We start from the raw sequence: 14,721 nt of genomic DNA, 5'->3' as shown, positions 1-14,721 counted from the left end.
TATATATATATATATATATATATATACGTAGTCCCTCAAGTTTTAATATTTTCCACCAGGTATTTCGGAATCCTGGAAGGCTAAATTGGTATAGTATTTAATGTATTGTATAGTCAGTGTAATTAGTGCAGATACTGTTTCTTTATATAAACAGCAGTATCTCACAGATTTTATTACGATATTACGAGGGAAATGAACGTGGTAGAAATACTTAAATTTTATTCAGATTCGGATTTTAATGGTAAAAGTTCTCAGCTGAAATTCTTGATGCTTTTAATATGAATATCTTTGGGAAATGTAATCCTGCTCTAAATATAAAAAAAGACGTAAAGTCATTCTTTGAAAATCAGAAGACGACGCTATTGAAGCATTCAAGAATCGTAAGATGAAAAGAAAAATATATAAAATAGAGAATCGGTAATATCAAATTGCAACACGCTTTCCTGTAATTTGAAGAAATGTTTGCAGAAGTGGATTTTCGATGTCAGCGAATACCGAAATTTCCATTCTGATTAACAAGAGATACAGCATCGTGTAACTTGAGATATATTAATTTTGTAAAATATGCGATATGTTAACATTAACCACCCTCAATAAATGATATGATACTAAGTAGATACTAAAATATTTATGGCACTACAGTACTAATCTAAACAAGTTTCAGAAGATTTTAATCAGATACTTATACACAAAAATAGCCTTATCTTCATGTCTTTTAGTATTGCCATATAACTTAGTCTGGAAAAACTTTCGTGTTACTATAGCGTAGTTATAGGTTTTTCTGGAATTTAAGAACTTTAAAAAGACATATCACAGCATTTTGCATAGTTCTAATGAGACAGATGTGTTTCATCTGATTTCACACAGGTAACGTTAGCTGTATGCTTCATATAAATATATCTTATACGTAAATTACAAGGTAAAATAATGAAATTTAAGTTGATGTTGAATCTGTAACGGAATCCTTCATGCTTCAACGTAATATATTAGTCGAAGTTTTTCAATGCTGAAGACATATTTACAGCTTCAAAGAAAAGTAGTGATTTCTTTATAATTAAACGCCCAATATTTATATGTGTGTGTGTGTGAGTGTGTGTGTATATTAAAAGTGTGTGAGTTTATTGTACATCTATGTATACATATGTGTGTGTGTACAGAGAGAGAGAGAGATGAAGTTTGTTTCACGCGTAAACAATAACAATACCCATTACAAACAGAAGGGTGTCACATACATACATATATACATATATATATATGTGTGTGTGTGTGTGTGTCTGTGTGTGTGTATGTATGTGTGTGTGTGTGTGTGTGTGTGTGTGTGTGTGTGTGTGTGTGTGTGTGTGTGTGTGTGTGTGTGTGTGTGTGTGTGTGTGTGTATGTATGTATATACACACCATAGAAGAAGCATGTTCCACTAGTGATAATACACACTCATGTAAGTGCTACGATACCTCTTTTTAAAGCTCTTTTTTTTTCAAAAATACTCTTCGCAAACTTAATGCTACTGGATACCACCCCATGAACTGTTTGTTTTCAGGTTAAACTCCGCAGCAAAAAATGAGGAGACGTGAGTTTTTAGGCGCATAATTTATCTGCTATAAAACCATCTGAAATGAGAGACCATAAGCGTGCTGACAATAACCCCGAACAGCACGCCAAATATCGTTGATATATATATATATATATATATATATATATGTGTGTGTGTGTGTGTGTGTGTGTGTGTGTGTGTGTGTGTGTGTGTGTGTGTTCAGCGGGTATGGTTCTGTCTGTTAATAGTTAAGTAGTTCTCTTCCATATTAAGTCTTGACCCGAATGCTGGACTCATCCGTTAAGGTAATATATACTTTTCATTTCTGCATGACGGATTGTCAACAATTTGTTGCTTTTCTTCATATATATATATATATATATATATATATTTACCTACACACGCATGCATATCCGCGCGAGTGTGCGAGTCTGTGTAAGTGGGTGACTGCGTGTATGTGTGTGAATTGGCATGATGTGTGAATGTAGTCATCAGATGTTTGTACATGTAAAGTCTAAAGTTTTCAATTAATGCGAGACTGAGACAAGCTTAATATAGATGTAACTTAAACATGCATTGAAAATGTATGTGTGTGTATGTGTGTGGTGTGTGTGGAGGGGTGAATGAATGTATGTATGAATGTATTCATGCATATATGTATGTCATGAAAATGCAGAAAATCCCATATTATTTTGGATTTTCATAGAGGTGTGATAATAAAAGGCATTCAGCAAATAAATATAAATTCTGGACTCTGCAATTACTGAATACGTTTGCCTCATCATGATCTAAATTTGTATTGTCGTACTTGATTCTACCAGAAACAGTCTCACCGCGGACAAGGCTGTGATTGCAAAACGGCAATGTGGTAGATAAAATTAGTTTTTCATATTCTAATTTTTCATTCCAGTTCTAATACCAGTGTGTTAAACTTGCAGTCATATACTTCGAGTTACCAATCAACTCCCATCATCAACAAATCATAGATTTCTGGTTTTGCGATAAATTATTATTTGAAAGCCTTTGAAATTTGACGAAGTAGCTTAGTAAAGGTTCAACCATGAATCTTCATAGGGTTGTGACCTTTAAAAGAATCGTATCTAGTGAGGCTTTATAATGATATGTCGTAAGGGAGGAGAGAGAATAAGACCAGCAAATCAGTGGAGATATTAAAGTGTTAGATGCAAAGATCAGAAACCTTTGTAGCAGCAATAAAGGAAACAGTGAAACGAAACAACATTTGTGAACTTGAATCTCTAACGTGTTGGTGAGTAATTGCTGTTTTATTTTCATTCTTTGAAAATAAGCCAGATGCCGATTAGCTTTTATACAGATGAAATTATGTGATTGCTTTACTGCAGCATGACACCCTGATCATGTTGACAAATTTCTTTTGAAGTTTATTATTATTATTATTATTTCGTGACTATATCAATATCTTTCAAAACATCCCAACATCAAAGGTTTGGAAATCTGAAACCGTTAATTAAACAAGAAAACATTTTGAACGATTGGAATTAGAGTTAAAACATATCGCAGAAATTCTGTGATGATAATCTCAATGTGAAAACTTTTACCGTGCCTCCCTGCTTTGCAGATGGGCAGCAGCTATTTCTATCGCTAAATAGAAAACCGAGCATTCTATATTCAACTTTGAGAATGTTGATCTGAGGAGATTAAACAGATCATTTTGTCACAGCCACAGAATCTCGTGAATATTAAGTTATTTATATCCATGTGAATAATGGCGTATACGTGATGTAATATTGTAAACCTGTTACATGTTGTGGTGTTTTCATATCCGTCATAACAGAAAGTATTGACACTGAAATGCTATCCAATATATATATATATATATATATATATATATATATATATATATATATATATACATATATAAAACCGTATTTAGAATTAGAAATTACTGGATTTAATTACTCTGTCACACCAACCACATGCAAAACAATAGTCAAGTTTGTTATAACGCATTTGATACTGCCAGCTTCAGACATCTAATTACAATGTTTATGAGGTGAGAAAAAGATGCCTTGTAGCATTAATGTTTTTCCTCACCGCATACATGCTTCAAATCAGAGTTCTGATTGTCACCACTTTAAATAATTTCACTATTTAATTGATTGAATTTTATAACTTCACTTGTTAATTCTTATAAGACTTGATTAACTCTAGTATTTCATTGTCATATGACGTAAATAACTTTGCTAAGAAAACCAAATATGATCTCTAATTTATGCAGTCAAGAGTTAAATAATTTCACTATTTAATTTGAATATTTAATGATATCATATATAAATATTCGTGTCTTTTCAAGTGAACTGATTTGTTGTAATGCCTGTGAAATATTAAGAGATGTGTGTGGTTTTATGAGAAGGAATGACATGCAGAGTAACAATAAGAGTTGGTGAACTGGGTGAAAGCAGCATAGGAATTATGTTATAGAATATGAATGAGATTGAAATAAAATCTGTGTTCAAAGTGTATATTTAATATCGAAATCGGAAGATATTTGAAACATAGGTAACTAAATCACAATCTACATACCTGAATGCATACTGAACTTTTAAATACAACAAGCATGCTTACATATGCATATACATATGTGTGTGTGTGGGGGGGTCTAATTGGTTGAGTTCCTCTACTATAAGCTCCAGCTGACAGAGGAATTATTAGTGAAACTTAGGAGACGCAATTTATTACTCTCTCTCTCTCTCTCTCTCTCTTTCTATCTCTCTCTCTCACACACACACACACACACACACACACACACACATCTATACATGCAAACACAGACAGACAGACACATGAAAGTTCCTCATATCGATATGGAAAAACTCAAGACACAATCATGTGGAATATGTACTTTGCTAGCGCAAACATATTCTCAAGGATGTGAGTGTGTGTGTGTGTGTGTGTGTGTGGTTGTGGGTGTGTGTGCGTGTGCGTGTGCGCGTGCGTGTGCGTGTGTGTGTGTGTGTGTGAAATTAAGCATGTATGCATATATATATGCATCAATCTATCTATCTACCTATATATTTATCGCTCCTTCTTTCAGCTATCATCAGCAGTATAACTGAAAAGAAAATATTGCTTATGATATCACTAAAAAAGTAACATTTTTCAGTTAGTACACATACTGTTATTATGGAAATAACAACTATACATTTTTCCAATATGTTACAAACTTAATGAGTGCTGGAAGATAAGTTACACAAAAACGTACTTAAATTCCGGAAGAAACCTCTCATATATGAAATTGAATGCCAATAATTTGCTATACAGCGTAAAGTATTTCAGAAATAGGAACTCTAATTAGAAAGCGTTAGTCGGTTTCAAGCAATATGGATGAAACTGCTAAAGTATTTCCTTCAATTAGTAATATAGTTAAGCTCATAACCCCAGTGATCGACACTAACTTCATTTCTAGGTGAAATATTTTATTTTCAATATATATAAGAGCTGTTATGTATTGTATAATTTCATAGTTTCCATCATCGTGATGTATGAGTGCTTTGTAACTAGCGTAACATCAATAAATGTGGGAAAATATTCGTCTTCGTGGATGTCTGCGAACTAGAGTTACGGCGGATGCCCAGCTTCAGATCACAATTGATGAAGAAAGTATTTAATCATAGAAATACGCTGAAGGGCCGATACTATGCCTTTAGGCCAGACAATCATTATTGACTGTATTTAACCAAAACTGCCCCATTGTTATAAGTTCTAAACTACAACGTACAACCCGTTAGCAATTAATGCTTTCATTATGTTCGTTTAATTACTGTTCAGAATTTCCACGTACATATCATCATCATCATTTAACGTCCGTTTTTCATGCTAACATGGGTTGAACGATTTGACTGGAAACTGGCGAACCAGATGACTACACCAGACTCCAATCCGATCTGACAGAGTTTCTACAGCTGGATGCCCTTCCTATCGCCAACCACTCCGAGAGTGTAGTGGGTGCTTTTTACGTGCCACCGGCACGGAAGCGAAACCGCTGCTCTGGCAGTGATCCCGCTCGGATGGTGCTGTTAGCAATCCACTGGCACGGGTGCCATCCATCGAATTTGGTTCAGTTTTGATCTCACTTTCCCCAACAGGTCTTTATATATATATATATATATATATATATATATATATATATATATATATATATATATATTTATATATATATATATACATACATATGGGTGTATCTGTTCGTGTGTAGGTGTATATGCACATGCATATAGGTGCAAGCGTAGCCGTGTGGTAAAAAAAATTGCTTCCCAACCACACGGTTCCGCGTTCAGTCACACGGCGTGTCTTATACTAAAGTATCGGCCTGCTGACCGAAACCTATGAGTGGATTTGAATAGACGGATGCCGAAAGAGGCCCGTCGTATCTCTCTCCCTCTCTCTCTCTCTCTCTCTCTCTCTCTCTCTCTCTCTCTCTGATATATATATATATATATATATATATAGGAACCTCAACAAGAATGTGATGAACCTCCTATTAAAAGGTTTCAAGTTTACCCCGACACCCACCCCTAATCTCCTTGAACTGAAATCCGACATTGAACACTTCAACCGTCACATCCGAGAATTCTTCAGCAATAAAGATTTAAATGATGAATCAATAGTCAGAAATTGGTGCAAATTACTGACTTCAGCTTGTTGGCCAGCAAAGCACCATATCTTACATTGTTAATCGTATACCCCTTTTTCCAGAGAAATCGGATCACTGCTATTTGTTCTTCTTTGGTCCACTTTGCTAGTGGAACGGCCATGCTTACACTTGTAAAGCCAAAAAGAAAATGGCGCGATCAGGCTCAAACATCGATAACGTGACTAAAATAGTACCAACTATAAGCACGTATGCGTAGAAGTCAGTGATGTTATGACGAATGTGCAGATAACTTTTGACTTCACCTCTTAGCATATCTAATTTTTAATTTCAGATGAATTCTATGTAAAGAATATTCTACGTTTACCCTCTCATTCCTGGGTCTACCCCGTCGTGCCAATGTAAAGGCAATTTTATTTCATCACTTCAAACTTTCATTACAATTGCCTCACAAATATCCATAAACATTAATCTTCAAATATAATTTAACTATTCTAATGAATAATCGAAATATAATAAAGCAGTCACGTTCTGTGTATCTAAGAATGCCGTATTTGTTTAACAAATATTAAAAAATAATTTTTTTTAACAAAAGCTATTAATATGGCTGCATTTCTAAAAAGATATCTTTATAGAATAATTCGGATATTAAATGTTATAATATTTGCTTAAATTTTCGATTTTGTTCTTATATAAAATTTTAACTTTCTATTTGTTTGAATAATTGCAAATTAAAATGCTTGAATATAATTAAAATTTCCAACTCCACGCTTCCTTACATTCTTCCGTCCATAAACTTCACTATTTTCTATCGAATACTACTAAAACCGTCATTTATCATATTTTCTCCGTTTGTCTTCTATGTTTAAGGCTTCATAAATCTCTTTACTTTTGTTTGCCTCATATCTAGGGCACCATCCGTTGCACTGTTTCTCTTTCTCCTATTGAATATTAAGGTCTGAGTTACCATATTATCTGTCTTACTGAATATTAAAGGATCCGTCTAACCCATTTTATCTGTTGAACATTAGACATTCAGTATACGTGTTCTTGTTTAATGAATAAATATATTCCACTATTTATTTCAACTAATGAGACTAATGACTATTTCACGGAATTAATAGAAATCCTATTCGGTTATTCTTGAAAACTTTATCCAAAAAAACTGAAAGCATAGCCAGTGTAGTGTCTGTATCAAAAGATGAGTCACTCATCCCTATACATCGAAAAGGGAAGGAAACAGCAATACGATGATTACTTAATGCGCTTTATATATATACTTTACTATACTTCATGCACAGTTTTATAGACTTCATGCACAGCATTCATACAATAAATATTCGCACTTATTTTTCCCATAAAGAGAAAAACAAATTACCTTATAAAATTTACATGGTCACACTTTCATATCTAGAAAACAAAAAGTCTATAGCGAAAGAAATTACTTTATATGTAATATATAGGGGTAAAGATTTCACGGGGGTAAAAATTTAATGCAACATGGCATACTCTGAAAATTACAACGTTGGTAACTTATAAGCGAAAGCGATGGGTCAGATCCAATACACATTTCAATTTTCGTGAGCCTTTCAATCCAATACTTCTTTGCAAACTATGTTCTTTGTGTATGTTCTCGTCTTCTTCTCTCTTGTTTGTTAGTGCTAACAACTTTAACTTTCTCATCAGATAATTTGCGAGCCTTTGAGAATGCAACATATAACTGACCATGGGTGAATACAGGTTCAGACAAGAAAAACCCCACTTTATCAAATGTCTGCTTTTGTGATTTATTGATAATCATTGCATATGTTAGGTGAACGGGAAACTGATTTCGTTCTAAAGTGAATGGCAACTTTGGGATGTGCTTGCTTTAAATGATAGGAGGTATAAAAGAAACATATTTTTTTACTGTGCACTCACCATCGCCACCTCCACGAACACCACCATCATCATCTATCTCTCTCTGCCTGTCTTTAATCTCACCATCAGAACATCACCCCTTTGCTAAAATTATATTCCTAAGTCTCTATATCACTACCATCAACTAACATTTTTAACAGTCCCACTACCACATGTCATGGACGCTTCTCTCTCCAGGTTTTCTCTCTCCCCCTTAATATTTCTCTCTCTTTCTGCCTCCCTCTTCCCTTTGTCCTCTTTCTCTCTCTTTTCTTTCTCCCTTTTTCTCTACTCACGTGAAGGCGTTACCGACGGGCTAAGTAACGCACTGACAAGCAGAGTTATTATAAGATATTGTTTCCGCTGTTAAAAGCAGCGTTTAACTCATCGCCAATCATTTAGGTACGTAAACTTTAATTATTTGTTAGTGCATTTGATACCACTTTAAATGAAGTTTAAGAGAGGCATGCATGAAATATGAAAAGCTCTATCGTGTAGTAGGAGTTTGTATTATGTCACCTGCCGTACCTTCTTTGTATGAACCAAGTAAATTACTCACAAACAGTGCAATATACCAAAATGTGAATTATTTAAAAATATATTTTCTTATAAATCGTGGTAGAGTGGATCTATTTTGCCAATATCAATTAACAACGTAAAATGCTTTCTTTAACTGTGCCGCAGTCAGCCAAAACACTTTACTGCTACTCTATAAAAATAGTTATGTATGGACTAAAAAACAAGTTGATTATTTTGTATATTTCATTTGTTAACTAATTAGATAAATTAATAAGGTCATGGAAAATGTGACTTGGCTACTGCTATCCCAACGGCATTTACTCCATAGAATATTAATAAAATAGGTTTTGTCTAGAAATACTAGTCATTTCATTATTTGCGTATTTATTAATCATCCTTGAAATATTAATGTGTAATAATGAGAATATTTAATATCTATAGTTTTGTGTGAAGCTAATCACCATCATTTTACGATTGTCCTTTGTTTTTAGTCTCACATATAAAACTGTACAGGGGCTTGACTTATTTAACTAAAACGCCACTGGTGTGCCGCCAATATGAAACCTCCAGCCTCTGCTTTCAGTTCTGAGCTTCTCAGCCGCTCATGAGTTGTTGCTTGGTCTACATCAGCATTTCGACTTTGAAGTATATACTGTCCACGAAGAAGCGTCTGGTTCCACCGTCTCTCAATTTGCTTCTGCTCGTTCTTTTTTGCTGTTGGATCCGTTATGATAATGTATTTGCAGTGGTTTCAGATTCTTCATCTAAATCAGGGTCAATGCCAAGTTCCCTTACGAATTTGAAAGCTTCCTTGACAATGGAATTTGATTTTTTGCTGCTCTCGCGTTTGCACACAAGCCGCAGCATCCACTCCCTGTGTTCATTGCTCTTGTGGAGGTCTTATAGCATCTATTATTATTGTTATTATTACCATCATCATCATCATTATTATTATGGCAAGACGCCTTTACGGCCAGCTCTAATGATTTTAGTTAATAAGCTCAAAATGACGGAAATTGTTTTCTTCACTTGGATTATTCAGAAGACATTTTGGATACTGTTAGATTTTAAATCATATTGACATAATGAAAACAAATTCGGATTTTTCTCAATACTTAGTTGTCTCTTTGGAGATTTGTTTGCAAATATGGAGACTCTTACTATAATTGCGGTATCCGCCCAAAACCAATAAGAAGAAATGTTGCCATTGAGCTCCAATAAATTAACTGAAAATACCATCGCCAAAAACAAATATATAGGACATTAAACAGATGAACATAGAAAAAATACACTAACGGCCGTTTAACAAAAGGATACGACTATTTGATCGTACAGCAAGCAAGATAAACAAACAATAACACATAGATTCTGCCAAGTGATGCATTAATGAAATTACAGATAGGCGTATTAAAGTTATTGTGTGTCATTGAATTACTAAGATCTGTTGAATATGTCACATTCCGCCTCTAAATTTTATGATTATAACAGGTATTTAATGTCAGAATTTGCAGATGACTGGAGATGACAGTTGAAAGTCAAGAAGGGGAGAGACGGAGGAGAGTGATGTGATGACGAAGAAAGAGGGTGATAGCGTCTCACCCGTTAGCGTTGCTATTACAGTGAAAAGACCAGCATCAGCGCCAACATCACAAACAAAAACAACAAGGCTACCGCCGCCACCACTGCCACTACTACTGCGAGCAACAACAGCAGCACCGAGCAGGATCACAGCAACAACAGCGACAGCAACATGAATGACAATAACCTTTCTTAGGAGAAACGGGAAAGTGTTTTACTAGGAAAACGAAAACACGTCCTTCACACCACCACCACCAACAACAACAAAACAACAGCGACAGCATCGACAAGAAATCCAACAGACATGGGTGGAACACTCCTTCGACAGATTTTCGTGAAAATTTGTAGGTGTGGCTGTGTGGTCAGAAGTTTGCTTCCCAACCGCATGGTTCCGAGTTCAGTCTCACTGCGTGGCATCTTAGGCGGGTGTCTTCTACTACAGCCTTGGGCTGACCAAAGCCTTGTAAGTGGACTTGCTAGACGGAAATAGAAAAGAAACCTGCCGTATATATGTGTGTGTCTTTGTGTTAATGTGTGTGCCCCATCACAGCTTGACAAGCGGTGTTAGTGTGTTTACGTCCTCGTCAACTACTGGCTCGGCACTAGACACCTGTAGAATAAGTACTAGGCTTAAGAAATAAGTCCTGGATTCGATTTGCTAGTCTAAAACTGGTCCTGACGGTGCTCCAGCACGGCCGCAGTCAAATGACTGAAGCAAATAAAAGAGAGAAAGAATAAATGTTTGACGATCTTGCACTGCCACCTGGCGATAAAGATCAGGTCATAAAATGAACTGCGACTTTTAAGCGTCTGAATAATAAGACCAGAAGGATCGAAAAATCAAACTTTTACACAGGCAGTAAATTGCTTGAAAGATAATTGTGGTTCGATTTGGAACGTGAGGAGAGGAAAAAATTTCTGATCTCTCGTTGCTATGTGCCTCCGTAGCTAAACGTCCAGTATCTCGGGATAATATTGGATGAGTATGGTGTTATTTTGAAATTGAAATCTACCCCGAAACAAAATTAGTTGTCCGTCGGGGAGGAAGCGGAAATGTTGTTGACTGCTGAAAACGCCTATAGGCGGCGTCGGACTTTAGACCGACAGATCAGTTAGACTGCTCTGGTTCAAGTTTGGACACAACCTCCAGGTAGATAAGAAATTGGAGAAGGGTATAAACAAGGTAACCAGATTTACCCAGAAATGGTCTAAGAGAAAGCTGTCCCCGAAAGGTCGGAGAGAGAGGTGGCGAATGCCTACATGCCACAGTTATTATTCATCGCCTGAGCATCGTGCTTTACCCCGGTTACGGCTTGACCTGTTTGGAGCGTCTCTCATTTAATTATTTGTGGATAAGTTGCGTGCCAATGGGCAAGCTGTCAGTCTGCTGCCAGCATCCTCTAAGTGGCCGATTATACACACAGTGGCTTCCAATGCGCAGACACGATCTCAGGTTGTGCTACCTACAACGATGGGCGTGTGTGAGCTTTGTTTGTGAGGCACGCCTTCCTGAAGCTCCTTTCCGTGACCGAGTTGCAGGCCTAGGCGAAGAAAAGCCCGAAAGTAGGCGTCTGGTTCCTTGAGTGTCGTCAGGTGCTCACAGACTTCTAACAGTTGAGTAGTAGGATCGGAGAATGTCCTGCTTTAGTAATATACAGAGGTTTAATGGACGTTAAGTGTGACGTCGTTCTAGAGGAACGACTGGGCGTCGACGAAAACGAACTAGGTAGTGTGTTCCAGTGAACCTTCCGGTCATGGATAATGTTCACATGTCGTGGGCCTTGCAGGGCTACTGGTGGAGCGCTACTGGTCCGAGATAAACTCTATAACCATGGATGTGCTACCCGACAATCTTGTACGAGGGGCGCGCAACACGACGAAATCGTTTTGCAGACACTCGTCCAGATTGCGCGCATTATTGATTTGCGTGGTTATGTAGAACAGCTGCCGTCGCATGTGGGATGGATACGTCTATCGGCCGAGTCTATTGTGATGATTGCACTACCACCGTCGTGTAATCAGGCATGTAAGGTAGTTTTTTTTTTTTTTAGAGAGAAAACCTTACAAAACAAGAGTAATACAACACATACATTGGGCTGCGCGTTGAATGCACACAGCAAAATGTAGTAGAAGTAGGAGAAGTAATATCAGTGAATATATATATATATGTGTGTGTGTGTGTATGTGTGTGTGTGTGTATGTGTGTGTGTGTGTGTGTTTGTGTGTGTGTGTGTGTGTGTGTATATACACACACACATACACACAAATAAGAGGACGGCTGTATAGAAAGAGAGAGAGGAGGGAAATGAATACCTCTAGATATATTTTCATCGGTGCTCTATATTGCTGGTTTCAATAGGAATATTACTACGACAAATATACCAAATGGAAAACAATTGGAAAGAGTTATACTTCTATTGTCAACAACGAGATTTATGCTGACGTCACAATACACGGTTGCACTTAATCAAAAACTAAATTGGCTTTATCATATTAGAAATACTTTTTGCAGTAGTTGTATTTCCTGACTTGTTTTCACCTACGCTGTAGCCTTGGAATAAATTTGCAATCATCTAATCATCTTTGACGACATGAAGATGGTAAGCTTGGAAGAAATTAACAGACTTTCCTACCACGATTCTATTCAATGCTTCTTCAGGGATAATAGCATGATGCACAGAATTATAACCAAATGAAAGATATTAAAAGTCGACATTAAATTAAATTTGCAACAGGAATGTATACAATATCAGGTCAGTTGGAAAGCAATAATTACATGTATATATCTTACACAGCTTTTCATATTTTATACAGTATAGTCTATATATATATATATATATATAGGCACACCCACACACACACACACACACACACACACACACACATATATATATATATATATAAACATAGATACATAAATACGCGCGTAAAATATCATTTGATGTATCGAACTATTCATATCTCTCCTCTAGTTACCTCAATTTCATATCATTAAACAGTTGAGAGATAAATGTCTAACAAGATAATTACAGGTAAAAAAAAATTCTTCCATGATCAGCTCACCTCCAACATTGAATACAATTAAGTCTATAGTCTGAACGCACAAGTGAACTTATCTTTATTCATATTCATTTATAGCGTATTAAATCAGCTCTTTCTCTTTGTGACATGCATATGAGTGTGAAGGAAACTAATGTGTATGAACATTAATAAATCGTTGAGTGATTTTCTGCCGAAAGAGGTATGAATGCATGGAAATTAGGAAAATTGGCTCACTGATTTCCATAAAGACTTGGAATGAATGGTGACAGGCAGCAGCTTATTATCGTTAATATCTGGAAGAAAATTTAAAGTATGATAAATCATCGTTCTAGAAAGTCACCTTTTAATATTAAGGTATCGGATATAGGACAAATATGTACAAATTACTACATTTATGCAATACTAGTAATAGAGATATGGGAAAATGCGTACGCCCTTTAATAATTTCTAGATATTATTCAGCCATAAATAATAACTTCTCTCCCAATTCAAGGAGACTCCTATAACATTCCTTATGGCAAAACGTCGCCATTGAATATATACTTGTGATACGAAGAAGTGAAAAACGCGAACCGGAAGTATTATACGAATCACACACAATGGCAGACACCATGATTAACTCCGCTACTCACTTCAGCCATCTGGTTGCGACCATTATTTCTTTGCCAGTTAGAGAGACCCGATGGCGATGTTGACACTCCGGAAACCATTTCCGTACAAATAATTTGGTTATTGTTGTATCGTGTAGTTCTTAAGTTTATTGTAAGCCGTAGATGATATATTTCAGAAGACACACACACACACACACACAAACACACACACACACACATATATATATATATATATATATATATATATATATATATATATATATATATATATATATATATATACGAGCAGAGGTACCCGGCGTTACCCGTGTTATATGCAATGGCAGAATTAGACTTTTCTCTAACGAACTGGAATACCTATGATTCGAATTTCATCGGAATTGCAAATGAGGGTTCTTTCCCTCTTTGCACACCGTACATAAAATTCTAATCATGACACATGTATCCCATACTACTGATGTTTATGCGCAGATTCCAAAATTCCAGTCTTTTGGAACTTGTTAAAAGGATTTTGCTCCTGAAAAATGGAGGCCATGGAGCTCTAAAATGTGGGAGTCGAGGCCCCTATTGGGGGTGGGTGTCTTAATCTCAACCAAAGACGTTGAATTGTTTGAGAATCTTTTTGACTTGCGTGTTATATCTATTGTTGGAATTTCTTTGAAATAAGAAATATATGTATGTTCACTGGATTTGTAGACTTCATTTTTCAAAAGGCTGTAGATGTGCGGAATTTTAGGCTCTTAATTTCTTTACTTCATCTTCTTGTTATTTATATTTATTTCCATTTGTAAATTTGGGGTTATTAGTCAGGCACGTGATGTCTGTACTGGTATAGAATGTTTTTTTTTTCTCGGGCATATTGTTGCTCAGAGGATTAGTTGAGTAAATGCTGTATGTTTATGTTTCTCACT

At 35.9% G+C, this 14,721-nt stretch overlaps 2 long non-coding RNA genes across 3 annotated transcripts in view; one reads left to right on the top strand and one right to left on the bottom strand.

Annotated features, from left to right (window-relative positions):
* LOC128249172 (uncharacterized) overlaps nucleotides 1–14,721 on the bottom strand; it is a 62,810-nt gene that overhangs the window by 29,033 nt on the left and 19,056 nt on the right. Inside the window, exon 2 of one of the 2 annotated variants that reach the window (XR_008265268.2) lies at nucleotides 13,434–13,492. The exons of the other annotated variant lie outside the window; for it this stretch is intronic. This is a non-coding gene — a long non-coding RNA (uncharacterized LOC128249172). The remainder of the gene's footprint in view (nucleotides 1–13,433; nucleotides 13,493–14,721) is intronic. 2 annotated transcript variants of the gene reach the window in all.
* LOC149133139 (uncharacterized) overlaps nucleotides 12,638–14,721 on the top strand; it is an 81,674-nt gene continuing 79,590 nt past the window's right edge. The window contains exon 1 of the long non-coding RNA XR_016243900.1: nucleotides 12,638–12,910. This is a non-coding gene — a long non-coding RNA (uncharacterized LOC149133139). The remainder of the gene's footprint in view (nucleotides 12,911–14,721) is intronic.

This window comes from Octopus bimaculoides, chromosome 12, assembly GCF_046866305.1.
Source record: "Octopus bimaculoides isolate indiv1 chromosome 12, ASM4686630v1, whole genome shotgun sequence".
NCBI classification, from domain to species: Eukaryota; Metazoa; Mollusca; class Cephalopoda; order Octopoda; family Octopodidae; genus Octopus; species Octopus bimaculoides.
This window is presented reverse-complemented; position numbering and strand designations above follow the sequence as displayed.